Source organism: Synchiropus splendidus, chromosome 1 (assembly GCF_027744825.2).
Source record: "Synchiropus splendidus isolate RoL2022-P1 chromosome 1, RoL_Sspl_1.0, whole genome shotgun sequence".
NCBI lineage: Eukaryota > Metazoa > Chordata > Actinopteri > Syngnathiformes > Callionymidae > Synchiropus > Synchiropus splendidus.
In genome coordinates, this window is record NC_071334.1 from 17,654,494 (window position 1) to 17,669,991 (window position 15,498).

Genomic DNA, 15,498 nt, shown 5'->3' on the forward strand with positions numbered 1-15,498 from the left:
AACTGGGATGTAGAGTTTGTGCTGTATTCCAATAGTTGCTCTGTTTTTTGTTGGTTCTCCATTTCATCCTCACTCTCACTGCTTGAGGAAGTAAGGGATGGTGAGGGTGCTTTAAAATCTAAACGTCTCTTAGGGTAGGGAATACGTGGAAAAGTATTGTCTGGCATCTGGAGACGACTGGCTTTTTGGGCGTCAGCATCCCATTTGATATGTTCTTGAATATGGACTGTTTCCTTCATGTATTCATATTCAGCCTCGCTGTCGCTGCTCGAAGAGGAATACACAACTGGTACTGACGCTTTGAATCCAAGGCGCCGTTTTAGTTTCGGAATATGCAGAAGCTCAAGGCTTGGCCACTGTGTTTTGGTCTGACTCATGGTTGGAGATGTTTTGGCTTCAGATTTAACTACGTATACTTCTTGGTCAACTCTAGATCTCTGCCTTATCGCTTCATCTTCACTGTCGCTGCTAGAAGATGAATCAATGTCTGGTGATGGTCTGCCCACGTATGGAAGAGATTTGGAATCTTGGTTTGATGTCTGGGGATGAGTGTGATTTTGAGTGACGACTGTCCATTGATCATGAATTTGTACTGTTTCTCGTATAGTTTCATATTCATGTACTTGGTGATGAGTCCCAAACATCTCCTCCTCACTGTCACTACTTGAAGACGAATCAGAAACCTGTGATGTCGATTTAAACTGCAGACGTCTCTTAAGCTGTGGGACGTTAAGAAGGTTCAGGCTGGGCCATTTGCCGTAGTTCACAGTTTGAGATGTCCTGAGTTCAGATTGGACAATGTATTTGTCTTGCTGTTTGGATCTGAGCCCAATCGGTTCATCCTCACTGTCACTGCTGGATGAGGAATGGCTAAGTGGCGAAGGTGTTTCTAAAGGTCTGTTCACGTTTGGAAGAGGTTTTGAGACTCTGACTGGTGTCTGGAGATGAGTTTCTTTGTTAGTGATCACAGTCCATGGATCTTGTTTCTCAATTTGTACTATTTCTTCTATAGTTTCATATTCATGAACTTGAAATGTCTCCTCCTCACTCTCACTACTTGAAGATGAATCCGAAACTTGTGATGTCGCTTTAAACTGCAGACGTCTCTTAAGCTGTGGGATGTTGAGAAGGTTGAGACTTGGCCACTTGTCGTAGTTCGCAGTTTGTGATGTCTTGAATTTAGGTTGGACTCCATACTTTTCTCTGTGTTGGTTGGTCTTGAGCACAATTGTTTCATCTTCACTGTCACTGCTGGTCGAGGAATGACTAGCTGGTGAGGGTGTTTCAAATGGTCTCTCCATGTACGGAGGAGGTTTTGAATCTCTTTGAATTGTCTGTAGATGAGTTTGTTTTTGAGTCACAGTCCATGGATCTTGAATTGAAACTGTTTCATAGCCATGAACTTGGGGTTCATTCCCATCCATCTCCTCTTCGCTGTCACTACTTGAAGAAGAATCAGAAACAAATTGCGTCACATTGAACTGGAGACGTCTCTTGAGTTGTGGGACATTCAGAAGGTTGAGGCTTGGCCATCTGTCATAGCTCACAGTTTGAGATGTCTTGAGTTCAGACTTAACTACGTAGTTGTCTAGGCGTTGCTTCATTTCACCCTCACTGTCACTACTGGTGGAGGAACCAGATGTTGATGACTGTTTTCTATGAGTCTTGTCGTAGCTCACAGCTTGAGATGTCTTGAGTTTAGATTGGACAATGTCTTGCTGTTTGGATCTGAGCCCAGTCGTGTCATCCTCACTGTCACTGCTGGAAGAGGAATGGCCAGCTGGCGACGATGTTTCCAAGGGTGTGTCCACGTATGAAAGAGACTTTGAATCTCCACTTGACGTCTGAAGGTAAATTTCTTTTCGATTAACCACAATCCATTGATCTTGGTTTTCAGTTTGGACTGTTTCTAGTACAGTTTCATACTCATGAACCTGGTGTCCAACCCCAACCATCTCCTCTTCGCTCTCACTACTTGAAGACGAATCAGACACGCTGCGTGGCACTTTGAACTGGAGACGTCTCTTGAGTTGTGGGACATTCAGAAGGTTGAGGCTTGGCCATCTGTCGTAGCTCACAGTTTGAGATGTCCCGAGTTCAGACTTAACAATGTACTTGTCTTGGCGTCGATTTGCTTCACCCTCACTGTCACTACTGGTGGAGGAATCAGAAGATGATGTCTGGCTTTTACGAGTCTTCACTGCAAATCGGCGCTTGATGGGCTTGATGCGGACGTGCTGATGTGTTTGTGGAAGCCCCTCAGCAAATTCATAGTGTTGTAGTGGAACACCACCAATGGCCTTCTTCTCCTCCTCCTCACTGTCACTACTAGAAGAAGAAGAATGAGCTGGTAAAATCACTTTGAATGCTAAACGCCTCTTAGGACGTTGGAGATTGTGAAAGTTGAGTCTCGGCCACTGTGTTCGTTCACGGGAGACGTTCTGAAATACTCCAGATTCAGATTTTTGACTTGTCTCACTGTCACTGCTTGAGGTTGAATCCAAAGTTTGTGGTGTTGTAATATCTAGATAAACACTCCTCTGCTCTGCCTGGTTGGGAATTTCTGCCTCAGTGTGTTTCATTTTGACTGCAAAGCGTCGCTTGATTGGTCTTAGCTTTATATGACTGGGTGGAGACCTTATGGCTGGTGGAAGATTCACACTTCCATATGTGTGAGTTGGAGGCCTGACATCCGCTCCCTCACTGCCACTGGAGGGAGACTCAGACGATACGATGTTGTTTTGCTTTGGTCTGGATTTGAGGCCACTGATTGCATCATCACTGTCAGCACTGGACACTGAATGAGATTCCGGTGACGGGGCTCTAATTTCTGATGGCTCCCTCCTGTGTTCCTTTGGTCTGTGTCTCACGTTGTGAGCTCCATCTTCTTTGTCATCACTGCTACTAGATGATGAATGAACAACTCTGGGTGGGTGACTAACAGCCACACTAGGGCTCTTCCATTTGGTCAGTGGGGTCTTGGTAGGTGTTGTGAAGACGTCGCTGTCTCCCTGCTCACTGCTTTCACTTGAGTGAGAGGAAAGGGAAGCCTGTCTCCTCAAAACAGGCCTGTCAGCGCTTTTCTTTGCATGGGTCTGATGTTCACGACCTGCACTCACACTGATGAACCCATTATCCCTCTCTTCCTTCTCGCCTTGATTCGGGTTCACAGTGTAATGTGTCACCTCGTCTTCACTGACGTGTGAGCTGGAGCTGGAGCTGCTATTTCTCGCCCATTTATCCGACTTGCGCTTCACGTTTCGTTTGGGACTCTTTAAAGACCTGACCTGTCGGCTGGATTTGGTGGCTGAGCTGCAGGATGAATCACTAAACTCAAACTGCTCCTCGTTCTCGCTCAACAGCTCTTGAGATGTTGGATCGGTGGTTTGTGATGGACCGGCCCTCTGCTGAACAAGGTCCTCATCAAGTCTGGGAGCTTTGGCTGTTGTTGGGACCAGGTGGAGCTTTCGTTCATCTGAGTCGCTGGTTGAAGAATCTGAGCTTGAAGAGGAATTTCTTCTCACCCTCTGTTCCTGGGAATGGCTGGGTGACTTCTCTGAACTTTTTTGACCACCTAGTTTGTTAGCTCGTGGAGTGCTGTCGTCAGTACTGCTCACACTGTCTGAATCATCAGATTTAGGATTGCTAACATGCTCTGTCTTGTTCAGTACTTCAATATAACTTTCTCTTGTGCCGCCTTCTTCAATGTTATAATAGTCCACATTTCTCATGTCCCTGCCGTCAATGCTACTGAAGGTGACCCTCCTCTCCTGGTGATTTCCTGTCCTCTCCAATTCCTCAGAAAAGGCCTCATTGTCGTATTGTCCTTGTTCCATATGTGAGTCAGAGTGGGTTTCTGTCGCTGGCCTTTTCCTGGTGATCCTTAAACAGAGAACCTCAATGTAGGGCCTTGCAATAAATCCGAGGACGAAGGCGACAAGAAATGTGACCAAAATTGAAAGAAAGATTATCAGAGCCGGGTCGCTTGTCGGCGCGATCACAATCTTTTCCTGGATCTTACCAGCTGGGTCTTCGCCCAGGATTGGTTGGTTCGCTCTAGAAACACTTCGGATTTTTCTTTCTGTCCTTTCAGTTTTACTAATGTGGAGGTTAAAATCGGCTCCGATATCAGGATCTTCTGACACACACTCGTATACACCTGAGTCCTTCTGCGTGATGTCACGGATGACCAGCCCCAGTAGTGACTGCTGCTCATCTGGAGTCGCCAGGACTGAATCTAAAACAGAAAAGTTTTGCTGAACCTATTCACCGTTATAGTAGTTGAACTGTCATTTAACTTTTACCTTTCAGAGAGCAGGACAGTGAGATTTGGGAACCGCTGTGAACTGTTACATCCAGGTGGAGCTGTTGCTTGCTTTCAGTGGCAAAACAGTTGAGGTCATCCTCCTCTAACTGCAGCAGGTCTGTCCCGGACAGTGTAGATGGAGAACCACAAACTACTCTCCAGGGTTGCAGACCTCGCAGCTGGTCACGGACCAGCCATCTTCTCAGAGTTCGCAGGCTGCAGTCACACGCCCACCTGTTGCCGTCCAGACTGACGTGCGTAGCAATGTTGCGCAAAGAAAGGTAGGCTGCGGGATGAATCCTGTTCAGCAAGTTGAAGCTCACATCAAGGATCTGTGGTGGTGAAAGCAAAGCCACAGACATTTTAGAAAGAGTCACCTGTAAAGAATGGGGAATTAATAAAACACACTTTGTGATGAAAAGCAAACACATCGATGGAATGATCGATGAATGAGTAATATTGAAGAATCACAGCAGAACAGTAAAAGTTAGCACTGAGGTCTGATCTGCATTGAACACCAGCTCTTCACTAGCCTGTTTTTAATCCTTCCATCCCTTGACCAAAGGATTTCAGGGTTGAAATAAAAGTCCGTCGAGTCGTGGTCTATCCAGGAGTCTCCACTTGACTGGATGTGCCTCTCTTAGACAGGAACCAACTGTCAGCGTTAACAATGCAATTCCAGCCACTTCATTTTGCTCTTTTGGATATGACCCAGAAGAAAGATTTGCCAGTGCTATTTTCACCAAGGCAGTTGAACTACTCAACTTTATAGGCTCTTTTTTCCGACCCCCTCTACCATTCTTCGACCATCACATTTGTGGTATGGCACCAGAAGAACCCTCATGCATGAACTGTAGTAACCTATAAGTGCCAATTGTATTGTTTAGATAAGGGGAAAAATCAGCTTGATTTTAAGACAGAAACCTCTGTTGCTGATACGTCTGTCGGCCAACCAACGAAATGACAAAATTGCTACTCTGAAATTCTCATTATATTACTCATTGGTTGAGGCTTGTTGTCCCGGTGTTATTCAGACTGGCAAGGGTCTAGATGCAGTTGGATCCAGTGGGAAGATATCCCTTCCCTGTGCTGCATATCATTTCCTATTTCAGTAGTCTTACTTTTGATTGTAGTTTTTGTTGCCACACAAAAGTCCAAAAAGTCCACTGAAGACACAATGTTGACATTAAGACTCATGCTTACAGGAGGAAACGGCTTTCAATAGCGGTAAACGTAAATATTATTAATGTCATGGTCGACCAAAAGAAAGGTGAAACCCTGGTAAAAAGAAAAATATCTAAAAACATAACTCCTGATTTAATGTGCAAAGGCACCATTGACCCATAACTTGACCTCTTCATTTTTTTTACCCCACAAATGCAGCAGACTCATTTGTTGAACACTTGTCATGTGTCATTGCTCAGAAATGGTGGTCAGAAAATAATGTGGATGCTGGCATCCACCCACCAGAGAGTCAGCTGCTATTTTAAAACATTGGTTACAGTGGAAAAAGAAGAGGGGATGCTGGATTATGTCTTCATTTTTAAGTTAATTTTATTGCATTACGACAATATTTGTTAGTGTGGACTTTATTTTACGTTTACATTTTTAAGACACACCGTCTCACAGCCTTTCCAGTTTGACATGTCATTTGTTGTTACTGGAACTAGTGAATATTTTGTTTAACTCGTTCTGTGCATGATGTCGCATCACATCTCACATGAATTGAAAGTAAAAAAGATGAATGTGTCTCACCTTGAGTTGGACTAGATCCTGAAACATGAGAGGGTCAAGGCTGGTGATGAGGTTATGCTGAAGGTATAGCTCCTTCAGCTGGTGAAGGTTTTGGAATTCTTCTGGTTCCAGAGTTGAGATTTTGTTGAAGGACAGATGAAGGACCTGCAGAGACTTGCTGCTGTTCAGCCCTGGATGACAGAAGAGACATTTGTAAGTACACACGTTGTGTGTCTCTTCATAGGTTGAATGTTAATGTATAATATTTAATACATTGCATTTTGCCTTTACTAAAGGAAGTGGAAATGTACGCTTGACTCCTGAGGCGATTGATATTGCTCAATCTTGTTCTGTCTCTCTGTCGACTGAAGCTGCTGAGCTGAAGTGAAGGGCTGTGGGTCTGGGCTTCATTAGAAAGGCGCTGTTGTGAGCTGAATAGCAACTGTCAACACAACTCTCTCTAAATAACTGGTTTGTCCTCTCAGGCTGGAGACAGCAATGTGTATGAAGTGTTCTGGGTTCACATTTTCAACTCACATCTACATTCACAAGTGCTGACTGTGCAGTCAAGTTATCAGTGTGGGTTTATACATGTCTCCAGAGCAAAGTACGAGGTTAATGATCAATAGCTGTGTATTAACAGCACAGTTTAATTTTATTGTCGTGGTCACCATCTCAGTTTCTCCCCATTCAATGCAGAGAAATATCAACAAAGTAGTAATAACATCCAAGTGTGCCGGATGTTCGATCAGGTGCCAGGGGTAAACTATGGGGCACATCTTGGAAGTCGTAAAAGGCGTCCTGGCTTTATTGAGATGACAAAGTCATCGGTAGCTTAAGAAAGTACATCAGTTGTTTGCCACTGATCATTTGTGATCAGTTGTTTTTATGCAGTTATGTAATATAAACCTAATTAAAAGCTTTTTAAAATGGATTAAGTGAGTCCAACAACTCGACAACAATAGATCCTTTATATAGCAGTTCAGAGCTCAGGAAGAAGACAAAGTGTTTCCACCCAGGAGTATTTCGCCGACTGCAGGTTGAGTTGAGAGACAGAACTTCCATCCCGCCGAAAACGTGGCAGTTTGGTCCCACGTGCACTTGCATTTTTTGGCAAGAGGAATGATGAAGTGCGGACACCTGCGTCGCTGTTGCGACGATGCAATCATTTGCAAACGCATCTCCATAAAAGAAAGGGAGACTCGGCCACAATAATATCGGGTTGAACCGGGGCATCCCAATACCTTAGCGAAGCAATATTTCAATTGCGATGTGCAAACGTGCCGCTGGGTGTCACTGTTGTTGTAGGAGTGAGTGTGGAGTGTCTGCCGCTGTTCGTGTATGTGTGGTGTGGCCGCTGCGTGTGGGAGGGGCTGCCGGGAGATTGACGTCTCTCTGGGGAAGAAAACGTGTAGAAGTGCCCGGTACTTGTGAAGTTCGAACTGCGACGAAATAAACCATAAGAACGCTCTACCAAAGACTCGACTCATCCATGTCCCAGCTCCAGCCGACGAAAAGGACATTAAACCCTGGAGTGCGCGCTCCAGCCTTGGAGGTGACGGAACACCTCCCCTGTGACGCCCGACCACGGTCCGGTGAGGAGGCAGGAAAGGTTTAACACTGGCGACCACGAAGGGACTGGAGGCTCGGGACACTGTGGTGAGCACGTTTGAAGTGACATACGCTGAAAGAAAGTTTTAAAAAGTCGAACCGTGTCGGTGAGGGACGGAGGTGCTAATTGCTAAGCTACACCACGAGTTTGGATGTTCGGAGGAGTTAGCAGCAACAAGTTCGCCATGAGTGAAGGACGTGACGGACGCTTCGTGGACAGCGAAAAATACTGTTTGTGGAATGAAAGTGACAACCCGTTCAGACAATTTGCCAAAAATGAACAGAGGAAAGGGGGTTACGTGTTTCACCCTTTGAGTGAGGCTCGCCGGCCCAAGTGGAAAAACACGAATCCGTTTATCGATGACGTGGACAGTTATGACCCGGACTATTCACAGTTTTCCACGCCACACGTGAACCCATTCTCTGGTGGTCGCACTGGAAATTATGTTCAGAGTACTCCCATGGAATTTGGTCTTCCATACACCCACCAAAGCCCTTCTGGTCACCCACAGAGTACAGAGGTGTGTGATCAGTTGACTGATCCAATGAATCACTTGAGAGTTGGAGGCCGAACCGCTGTCATGCAAAGTGGACGTGGTGTGTCAGGTCAGCGTCACCTGCACCAGGAGTCGCCTTCTGATAGTGAAGACGATACCTGCACAGAAGAGAGAGTCCCCACACTTCGGCCCGGGCAGTATGATGGCACTACACCATGGAGAGAATTCTTATACAAGTTTGAGAGCTGCGCCCACGCCAACAACTGGTCTGAGAAGACAATGACCCTGCAGTTAAAGTTTTGTTTAGTTGGGCCTGCTGGTGCCATCGTCCATCGTAATCCACGCTCTGCTAGGTGGGATTATGGCCGCCTGGTGGAGGAGATGGAAACTGCCTACGGACCGTCATCAGAGCATGCTGCGGCGGTGGCAATCGAACTCCGTCAGAGGGTGCGGAAGACTGGTGAGTCGCTTCACTTGTTGAGGGACGACATATATGGGAAAGTCTCGGTGGCCTACAGTGACAGAAGTGAAGTAGAGCAGGACACTATCGGTGTGGAGGTCTTTACATCTGCTGTGGGAGATGCAGAGATTGTCCAGAAATTATTAGAACAGCGCCCACGTACTCTGGCTCAAGCATATGATATTGCAAGGCGCCATGAGACCACCAAGCGCGCTGCATTGTATGTGGCCAGTTTTGCTCATTCTGGGTCCCGTAGTTTCAGTGAACGACGGCAAAGAGCAGCTGTTGTCAAGGAAGGAGTAGAAGTCGAAGGTACAGAACATGTTTCAATGCCGACCCTGCCCAGCAGAGCATCTGTGCCCCCTAGCCCTCCAGCCATTCCACGTTGCCCCCCACGTAAGATGTCTGCCCGCCACGACATGAAGTGGGAGGACATTCGCTGCCACAACTGCTCAGGGTTGGGACATATGAGGCGTGAGTGTCCATCACCAAGACAGCCAACCAGAGCTCCGGCATACAAACAGAGTCCAACGCAGCCTAAACCTGCCACCCTCCATCACAACCCGAGTCAAGAAATGAGTGTCAGCATGCTGGTCGGTGACCTGGAGGTGTACGCTGTCTTGGACACTGGGGCGGCTAGAAGTGTTTTCCCTCTTCGACTGTACAACGCTCTCCAGCCAGATGTTCGCCCACCACTGCAGCCACCGACGGTCACAACCCTAGTAGGTGTGGGACCTGGTACTGTTCCTGTGCACGGAGAAGCCGACCTCACAGTGCAGTTCCACAACAGACAAGTCAGTGTGCCCTTTCTGATCGCAGACATCGTGGGTGATGATGCCCTTCTTGGCCAGCCATTCCTGATTCAAGCACAAGCACGTTTGGATTATGGGAAACAGCACATTATCTTGTTTGGAGAAGAAGTGTCGTTTTACCGTCCCGACACAAAGAAAAAGACTAGTGCTGTGAAAGTGTGCCGAACTGTTGTCTTGCTGCCTGGTCATGAGTATTTGGTGAGGGGAATGACCCATGCGGGAAGCTGTATTGAAGGCCAAGTGGTTCTGAGTCCCACCAAAGGATTTGTGGAGAAACACAGATTGCTTGTTGCCAGAGTGTTGGTGGAACCAGCCAAGCTTCAACCTGTGCCACTACGCATTTTCAATCCGGGCAACAGGGCTGTGACTATCAAGAAGGGGGCCATTGCTGGATTCCTCCAGCCTGCTACACCGCTGCAGTCCACAAGCAACATAATGGTCTCCAGTGCAACTGACCAGTCGTCTACACTGCCACCACATCTGCGAGAACTCTATACAAAAAGCTCAGCAGAGTTAAGTAACCGAGAGCGAGTTCAACTGGCGCAACTGTTATGCACCTACAGCAGTGTATTTTCCACTGGCCCGGATGATATTGGTCGCACAAATCTGGTCCAACACGACATCATCACTCGTCCAGGTGCCCCAGTCAAGCAACCACCACGAAGAATGGCATGGGAGAAACAGCGTGATGCTGATGAGCAGATACAGCAGAACCTGGAGCTCGGACTCGCTAAGCGTAGCCACAGCAGCTGGGCATCGCCTATTGTGATGGTACGAAAAAAAGATGGAACTTATCGGCTCTGCATTGACTACAGATCTCTGAATGACTGCACCATCAAAGATGCATATCCCCTGCCCCGAATACAAGACACACTGGACACTCTTTCGACGGCAAAGTGGTTCAGCACACTAGACTTGGCTTCCGGCTACTGGCAGGTGGAACTCACACCTCGAGCTCGTGAAGCTTCAGCCTTCTGTACCAGAAACGGCCTATTTGAATGGAATGTCATGCCATTTGGACTGTGTAACGCTCCGGCAACCTTCCAGCGATTAATGGACCGTGTTCTGGCTGGTCTGCAGTGGGAGACCTGCTTGGTCTATCTGGATGATATAATAGTGCTGGGGAAGGATGTGCCTGAGATGTTACAACGGCTAAGTCAAGTGTTCAACCGACTACACCGAGCTCAACTAAAGCTGAAGCCGGCTAAATGTTGCCTCTTCCGCCGGCAAGTGAACTACCTTGGTCACATAGTGTCAGAGAAGGGCGTGTCCACCGACCCTCAAAAAGTCCAGAGGGTTCAAGACTGGCCACCACCAACTTCACTGCAAGAGGTTCGTCAGTTTGTCGGCCTGGCGTCCTATTACCGCCGCTTTGTCAAAGACTTTGCATCAATAGCTGAGCCCCTCCATAATCTAACCAAGAAAAATGCCCGGTTCGAGTGGACGGACAAGTGTCAGGTGGCTTTCAATGAACTGAAGCAACTGCTGTCAACCGCACCCATCTTGGGGTACCCCCTCGACCAAGGTGAGATGATCTTGGACACAGATGCCAGTGACACCGGCATTGGTGCAGTATTGTCCCAGGTTCAGGAGGGAAGTGAACGTGTGTTAGCCTACGGAAGCCGCAAGCTGTCCAAGACGGAACAAAACTACTGTACGACCCGTCGAGAGTTGTTGGCTGTGGTCGAATTTACATCTCATTTTCGACAGTATTTATTAGGCCGCCAGTTCACCGTGAGAACAGACCACAGCAGTCTCCGGTGGCTGACCAAGATGAAAGAGCCCGAAGGACAGCTAGCCAGGTGGCTGGAGAGACTCGGCGAGTACAACTTCAACATCATCCATCGCCCGGGGTTGCTCCACACCAACGCGGACAGCCTGTCCCGGAGACCTTGTCGCCAGTCTTGTCCGTGTAAGTTGCCGCCTCCTTCAGTTCTATCCAAATGTGTCACCCATCAGGCTATCCAGTGTGAGATGGGGTCAGACATGCCCGTCAGTGGACCGGAATCGCTCCAGGTGAATATAGTGGGGGTGATCAACGCTGACGACTCGGTCCATTCGTTTCAAGGCTGGTCCATGACGGATCTCCAACGAGCCCAGGAGGCAGACATTGACATCTCACCCGTCAAGATATGGCTCGAGTCCGGCAGTGAGCGCCCCCCTTGGGTCACCGTGTCACCCTACAGCCCCGCGACTAAGGCCTACTGGAGTCAATGGGCAAGACTTTTCATCCGGGATGGAGTCCTGATGAGGAAATACTACTGCCTGGACGACACGCAGTTTTACCCCCAAGTGTTGCTGCCCAAATCCTTCCGAGCAGATATCCTAAAACAGATGCATGAAGGGCTCATTGGAGGACATTTTGGCGTTGAACGAACTGTCACCCGAATACAGACTCGGTACTACTGGTACAAAATGAGAGAAGATGTCTCTTTGTGGTGTAGTACCTGCACCAGCTGCGCATCCAAAGCGAGACCCCGCAAGACACCACAAGCCCCCATGGGAACGGTAAGGGTTGGTGCCCCCATGGAGCGCGTCGCTCTAGACATTATGGGACCGCTAAATGAGACTGAGCGGGGAAATCGGTATATACTTGTCATACAAGACTATTTTACTAAGTGGGTTGAAGCATTCCCCCTCCATGATGACAAAGCTGTGACTGTGGCAGAAGTTTTGGCCTCTCAGTGGGTGTCTCGTTACGGTGCTCCACATACCCTGCACAGTGACCAGGGCCGCAATTTTGAATCTGAGGTGTTCCAGAAGATGTGCTTAACGTTCGGCATCGAGAAAACTCACACCACGCCCTTCCGTCCACAGTCTGATGGCCAAGTGGAAAGATTCAACGCCACTCTACAAAAGATCCTGGCCACTACAGCTGAGCGCTGTCACTGGGACTGGGACGTGATGATCCCCTTTGCTGTCATGGCCTACCGAGCAACCAAGCACAGTGCAACTGGTTTAACTCCAAACATGATGATGTTCGGCAGGGAATTGACTGAACCAGTTGATCTGGTTGCTGGATTACCCCCAGACACTGACGCCACACCTTCGCCCCCTGAGTACGTCCAGAGTCTCCGAGAACGGTTGGAGCTGGCACACCAGATCGTCAGAGTCGCCCTTGGTGAAGCAGTGCAACGCGCAAAAAGACAATATGACAAGTCTTGCTGTCGGACCCACTATCAGATTGGTGATGCTGTTTGGTATCTCATCAAAGGCACCCGAAATGTCAAGAACAGAGTTCGGAAATTCCTGCCGTCGTATGAAGGGCCATATTTCATCCTGGGACAGCTGGACGACCTGGTGTACAGGATCCAGAAGAACCCCAGGACCAAAGTCAAGGTGGTCCATCATGATCAGCTGAAGCCGTACCGTTGCCGGGACGCTCTGGACAACACCTGGGCCCTGGAGCTGGCGTCTTCCTGGACACCGATGGAGGTGTCGCCACCACCTGTGCCGAGTGATCAAGCGGACCTGGACCTGGGCTTGTCTCAGCTGTTTTCCAACAGTGCAGCTGGGACAGCTTTCAGTTCCACTTCCTCAGATCCTGACATTGATACTGTTGTGTTTGACTCTCCTCAGTCCGGTCTTCCAGACAGCAGTGGTGCTGCAGTTCAACATCATCCGGACCCGAGCGCTGAAAGACCTCGTCGCCAGCGACGTCCACCAATCATGTATGGGGAATGGGTCCATTAAGCGAGGTTAACTGTTTGAGATGAATAGTTAAGTTTAGAATTTATAATGTTCTCATGTTCAAATATGTTCTGGAAAAAAAAAAAAAGAGTATTGGTCTAGTCTGCATGTTGAGGGCTCGTACATATGTCTAGTGACAATAGTGAAAGTGTGTAAAGCAGTTGGCCTGGTATTCACGCACAATTGAGTTAAAAGTCACCTGCTGACTGTTATGGACAGGATGGTGCCATTCTATTTTTTATACACTATTTCTCCACAGGTGCTAATTTTAAAGGTGAGGCTAAAATACTTTATTTTTGTATATTGCTAATAATGAGGGTTGCCCGCCTGTTTTATTTTGTATGGAGTTGCTGGAGTGCATTGTTTAGAATGCTATCCAGAGTGGGGGTAGTGTTGTAGGAGTGAGTGTGGAGTGTCTGCCGCTGTTCGTGTATGTGTGGTGTGGCCGCTGCGTGTGGGAGGGGCTGCCGGGAGATTGACGTCTCTCTGGGGAAGAAAACGTGTAGAAGTGCCCGGTACTTGTGAAGTTCGAACTGCGACGAAATAAACCATAAGAACGCTCTACCAAAGACTCGACTCATCCATGTCCCAGCTCCAGCCGACGAAAAGGACATTAAACCCTGGAGTGCGCGCTCCAGCCTTGGAGGTGACGGAACACCTCCCCTGTGACGCCCGACCACGGTCCGGTGAGGAGGCAGGAAAGGTTTAACACTGTGTTTGACAATGTCTGATCGCAATTGACAGTTGGGGTTGAGTGACGGAACTTGAGATGAACCCAGAAAATAAAGTCTTGACTTCTGACGCATCTTGATGGTTATACAGTAAGCAAAACAGATGGACTGTATAAATAAATAAATAAATCGAAACTGATACCTAGTTTCCAGCTTGGTAAATGAATGAATCATATGCACAGTTTTGAATGAAACATTCAACGTTTATGAAATAATAACACATATACCACGTATGGGAAAATCAAATGAATTTTCTTGGCCCCATTCTATTTTATTCATAGGAATAGCTGGGCTCTCAGTATGCTAATCTAATCTAATGGATATCAAATATTGACCTTCGAGAATTGAATGTTCTGACATGACAGAACACATTTTCTTGGTTTCATATGTTTTGTCGCGTGTGAAATCATTGTTTCAACCAGATCCTCACAAAAAAAACTAAAACTATATATATATTTATACATTTTAAATTGTTAAAGAAAAAGTTTATGCAGACTAAATAAATACTTAATAATTAAAATATACATTTTCATTTTCATTTGTATTACTTATTACTTACTTATTATGGCTTTTGTTGTTGTTATTTTTTTTTACTGTTTTTCCTTGCTGTTAGAATTTGTCTTAATTTGTAATTTTTCAGTTTCACTCTACAGTTCACTTTCAGTTTGCTGTACAATTTCGTCTGTAAATTATAATATAATAATTATTATATAATCTAATGACTATATCTTAAAAAACTGGAAACAGGCAAGTGAAAATCCTTTTATTAATAGTCACATTCCCGCTTCTCTAGATGCAACTATGATTGTTGAACATGACAAAATACAGTTATTTCTTACTCCAATAAAGCATGTGTTATGATGCCATTTAAACACTATGACAGGGAGTATGACCAATAAACTGACTCACCCTCTGGGAGTTGCACAAGCTGATTCCTTTCAGCAGATAACAGCTGGAGGGCGGGGGCCCAAGATACACAACCACGTCGAAGGTGATGCGTTCTCCTTCTTCTGTCATGGTAGTCTCTCTCGATGCATAGGGACAAGTGTGTGATACTGTTGTTGGCCAGCCACACAGCCTGGAGGTCACGGTGGGTCCGGTGTATCGACACAGACTGAAGGCGGTTGTGGGACAAGTCCAGATTGGAGACGTTGTTGTGAATGTGATGTGGCACCGAAGTCAACGCCAAGTAGCTGCAGTTGAGTGTCGTGCTAAGGCAGGTGCAGGACTGGGGGCAGACAGCTAGTACAGAACTGGAGCTGGAGGTGGCAAGGAGCAGCACAGCAGCCAAGAGTAGCCCCTGCACCCTTCCCATCCTGCCCTCCCTGAGAACGTCCACAAGTCAGAGATCCACAATTACTTACGATGTCTTCAACACTCAGAAAACAATTCAGGTGAGAATGTAGGCAGTGACACAAACTCATATTTCACAGCAACACTCACCTGTTAATCTCCACCTGGCGTCACAGCTGACTGGAAAACTTGGTGAAAAAGTCTTCAGGATTCAAGCGTGTCTTCTCCGATAGTTCTGATCAAAGTCTGAGGCGCTTTCTGTCTTGTCTGACTTGACAAGAACACCCTAACTGTGATTGGTTCAGTCATTGATATGTAGAGTTAATGTCTTACCATCATCTTTTCCTCTTTATGTATCACAGAT